The sequence below is a fragment of the Triticum aestivum genome, chromosome 3B, assembly GCF_018294505.1.
Source record: "Triticum aestivum cultivar Chinese Spring chromosome 3B, IWGSC CS RefSeq v2.1, whole genome shotgun sequence".
Lineage (NCBI taxonomy): Eukaryota > Viridiplantae > Streptophyta > Magnoliopsida > Poales > Poaceae > Triticum > Triticum aestivum.
This window is the reverse complement of record NC_057801.1, coordinates 835,477,763-835,482,965: the sequence shown is the minus strand read 5'-3', so window position 1 is coordinate 835,482,965 and position 5,203 is coordinate 835,477,763.

Genomic DNA, 5,203 nt, shown 5'->3' with positions numbered 1-5,203 from the left:
GGGGTCAGGGGCGTCGGTTGCCCCCCGATCTCGATCCGTTCGTGGGGGCGGGGGAAGGAGCGAGGGGAGTGGGGTTTCGTCCCCGATCCAGATTGGATCGGGAGGGGGAGAGGGAGTGGGGGGTTAGGGTTTCTGGGGTGTGGGGCTATGGCCTATAGGCCAGGGGGTGGCCGGTTGGGCCAAGTAGGCCGGTTGGGTGGGAAGGGCCGAGGCCCATGGGGAGCGGGGTGGTTTCTATTGTTTTGTTTTCTATTTTCTGTTTTCTTTTATTTCTTCTTTTCTGTTTTATTAAGTTTTTAATTTATTTCAACTTTATAGAATGTGAGAACAACACATAAATGTAGTAGGTTAAATATACCACTGCCACATTAATTTGGACAACTAAATAAAATAGTTTAATATTTTACAAAATACAAAAGGCATTTAATTAATTTATTTTGCTGTTGTTTTATTCATTTTTGAGTATTTACGCATTTTATACAAGTGTGGTTTCTTCACAAATATTTAGTAAGGATTATTTGCCACAAACCGAACATTTTGGTTTTAATGTTTCAAAAGTTTTGTTGTTTGCCTTTCTTTCAAATTTGAATTTGGATCGGTTCTGAACTAACGCGAGATTAACGATAGTAACTTTGATGGCTTGGCATCATTAACACGTGATTACTATAGCCTAATTATCCGGGCGTCACAATTCTCCTCCACTACAAGAAATCTCGTCCCTAGATTTAAGAGGGGGACTAAGGGGGAAAGGTCTGGTTACGAAATGCTAACGAATCTTCTCAGTCTTGGTTGCTCTTCTTGAAGAGGTCGATCCATTAGATTGACGTCTTCATTTCTCTGCTTCAGGTCATCATGGTGATGTCGTCCTTTTCTCGGGAACTCCAACGTACTTGCGAATAGGTAAGGGGCAGCTCGGCTATGACAGAATGTTTATGAGGGAAACAATCTGGGGTTAACCCATGAATGAGCGTAAGATTATCTCTCGAGCTGAACATATCGAATACATCAAGAGTAAGGTACGAAGGTACAATAAGAGGTTCCAAGTGGATAGATAGTTGCTCGAAGTCTGAACCAGAGTGAGAAAGGGGTTCAGAGCAACGAGAGTAAGTATAGCGTCTGATACCAGAATAGAGCATTAGGAAGGTGACCCGTGAATTACATACGAAGTCAAGCGTGGGGAATAACTTTGGAAACCGGGGGTGTACAGGAGAGTCAGGTTTTGATCCTGTGGAACTGTGGGTTATGGGCCCACCATGTGGGTTAAAAGTTGGAAGGGTGGAGACGTCTTGCGTGATCATGCAAGCAAGGCAAGTCAGAGGCTAGCCTGTCGATTATGTCGGCAACAACGACGGTACCAAGGGCGAGGGACGAAGAGAACCATTTTCCTGCTCGTTGAAACGAGGCGGACCAATAGGCAAGGTTCCCGTCCATCGGTGGTTACCGGAATGTCATCAACAATAGTAACAAGGTCTTGCTGACCGAGTTGTACATCGAGGGGTTTGCACAAGTAGTGGATTATTACTGCTTATATCATATAGATCATAGAAAAGGTTTAAACAAACCAATGGAAGGAAAATATGATCATCAGATTAAACAGAACAATGGAAAGGAAAATATGTTTAAACACATATTTCGAGGGTATATCCTTCCCAAGGATAAGCAGAGCAAGATATCCATGACAGGATATAAAGTAGAAAACCATTTAGGTAAGGGGGGAGGAATCTCATGATATTACTCATACAACGGTGTTAGGATAATTGATAATTAAAATATAGCATCGTGCTTCAAACGTGCCTGTTGAAAATCGGAGTACCATTGACATGCTTTGAGATAGCAGTGACATGGTCTTCAGGTGAAGATCAGACTTTGGAAACACGAAGGATCCATCAAGAATAACTTGTAGAATAAGTCTTACAATTTCCTCATGGATGAATGGATAACCTTGCTGAAAAGGAATCTATAATGATAGGTCCTCCAGCCGGGGGGGGGGGGGTGCTAGGCATGACATCATGTTACCGGGTCATCAAAGGATCAACATCATAACTCTTGGAAAGTTGTCCCAACCATCATATCTGACCGAGATTCAGATCCGATTGGTGTCAGGATACCTGAGACTCAGGATGTCCGAGAAGAAAAGGCGCAACACAAATCGTTGAAATGGCATTGCAAGCTTCTCGGGAAATGAACTATGGGAGCGGGTTTTCTGAAGCAATAGTTCACCATTAAACCAAGGAGAGGACAAGGAGGTGTCTGGTGAACTCAACGGCAATTCACCGAGATTCCCAAAAAATGGATTTCCACCATTAAGTGAACAAGGAGATAACATTTGTCAGATCAAATGATATAAGGAAGTATGCTCGAGGAAAACATACACAATTAAACATTGGTTGAAGGGTGCGCCCGAAATATGGGTTGGGTTGCACGACCAATGTCAGAAGGGTGATTCAATAATCAATAGCCTAAGAATAAACTTTCGACCATTAACTTCAAAAATAGGGTTGCTAGAAGGAAAGAATCCAAACAACACCGTTCACTTGTTAGAATTAACACGGGGACCAAGAAAGAATGGTGATGGTGAGAAGTATTTCCATGTCAAGAATTCTCAAGAGGTGGAACAAATCTCAGAACATTCTTGACATAAAGGATGGTAATACTCCAAGGTAAAGAAGAACAATTGCAGGATAGCAAGGAACTCAAGGTATAACACCAAACATGAACAAGCTTGTGTTGGTGGGAAGGCAATAAAGTGGTCGATGATAATACAATTCATCGAGGGCAAGGATGGTATTTCTCATCATGAATTCAATTGATATCCTGGATGAACTCAGAATGTTGATGATCACGACACCGTTCTCGCGAGAGTTCATGAAGATGTAATCGATCGGCGACGACATCAAGTCAAAGTAATGATGAAGTGAAAGGTTATTGGAACCAAGGGTACAACACAAACTCGAAATCAAGCTTGATGTTCAAAGCGAAATGATATGACAAGAAAGATCGATGTAAGTCTAGCTCATCATCGAAAGTTGTGCTCCGGAAGAAGGACCGGGTAGCACAGTTAAAATTAGCTCGATAATGATATAGCCGATCAGGCTAGGAACGACTTGAAGGATTAATAAATTTGTAAGCAGTGATGGGTTCAAATACTTGTTGAATCGCAATGCGAACTCGATTCAGTTATCGGTGTCTTTGAGTTTTTAATAACTCAGAGCCCGTGAAAAATTTGAATCAGTGAGAAGGTATTACTTGATGAACTCATAAAAATTTAGGCAGTTCCATAATAATCTCGAGATACCATGGGGTAATACTCGATGACAGATCGAAGTAGAGGTTGGACTGGGGCATTGCTCTGCAGAAGACAAGTGCTTAAACTTGCACGAGAAATGGTATTTAAAGGAGAACATGGTCGGAACCAAGATTGCAAAAAGGCCAGACCCCAGATATAAGATGATCTTATATCAATGGAATAATTAATTTTAAAAGAAGCTTCGATGAGAAGATGTGTATCGTGTCCATGGGCATGAACACAAAGTTCAAGGTCGACTCCCACTTCTCCAATGCACAACCTTTCATTCACTTCTCGCGCTCAATGAAGTTGTAGTTTTGAAATTCTATCTGGCAAAATACCAGAAGAGTACGACTCGTGAAAACTTTCGAGTTCACACCTATTAAGGAAGGCATAGGTTCAACCCATCGGGGCATCTTAGAATCATATACCAGAATCTTTAGAAGTAATTAACTCAAGCTCGAAGACAGAGCATGGTTAAGAGAGCAGAGGATACAATTTACCAAAGGCATTATGTATCAGAGGAAAGGCTCACAAGGTTATTGAATATGAAGGGCATTGTCAGGTAAAATCCAACAAAGGATCTGGTGGTCCACAAGGGATCTGACGTGAGCATCAGTACTCAACTAGAGGAAGAAGATTGCAAGGAGATCAGATTATAGAAACAACTGACTAACTCAATTGTCAAATGCAAAGGAATTATGATTTCCAAATCAAGGGGTCAGAAGCAATGCTCTGATTAGGGATGGATAAGTTGAATAGCCTTATGGTACAATCAACGACAATTGGATTGGTCGAGAACCAATTCCAGTTAAAAGAATGGAAGCTCAGCCGGAAAGGTAATTTATAAGGATCAATAATGATTGCGTGTATTCGCAAACATATTGAGTCAACAGACTCAAAAATGATAATGACAAGGAATGTCAATAAGACTACGAGAGTTATGGGATTAACCATAATGCAAGCAAGCAAGAATTTCAAGAGCCAAAGGCTCCAGAGGATTTTCGGAAGATCGAATATTATTTTGAAGACTTTTGTGAAACACAAGAACAACTGGGGATGAGCGGATACTCGGCAAGCGCGAGTAATTATCCGTAGGGGTATTCATGCAGTAAGGAACTGCAGGGCAGTAAGCGTAAAGAATTCTCGGAATACCGAAGAGTATTTCAGGACATTTTGTAATAACAAAAGCAACTGGGGATGACAATATGAACGATAGGTGTAAGTAGTTATCCAGAGGGATTTATCGATGGAAGTGAATTGCAAAAGCGATGGCACATAGTCTCCAGAGCACATCGTAGAGTATCTCGAAATCTTCTGGTGCAGCAGGCGGTTATCGGTAACAAGTGGATCTCCGGGAGAAAGTACTTGCGAGAACCTAAAGTTAGTTTTGTTTTTAGCAAAATCATTTAACCCGAATAGAAGAGAGCTCAGAGTCCCAGAGTAAAGGTCGAGGAATAAAAGATCCTACTACCACCCGATGGCGACGTGGGCCCGTAAGGCACACAGCCAAGTTAGTAAAAGTTTTTGCAATGTCTAGACTCGACTTCGGCCAAGGAGTGTGGAAGGGGGATTCCTACAGGCAGTGGGCTCTGATACCAACTTGTGACGCCCCCGATTTAATCGTACACTAATCATGCACGCAAACGTGTACGATCAAGATCAGGGACTCACGGGAAGATATCACAACACAACTCTAAAACATAAATAAGTCATACAAGCATCATAATACAAGCCAGGGGCCTCGAGGGCTCGAATACAAGTGCTCGATCATAGATGAGTCAGCGGAAGCAACAATATCTGAGTACAGACATAAGTTAAACAAGTTTGCCTTAAGAAGGCTAGCACAAACTGGGATACATATCGAAAGAGGCGCATGCCTCCTGCCTGGGATCCTCCTAACTACTCCTGGTCGTC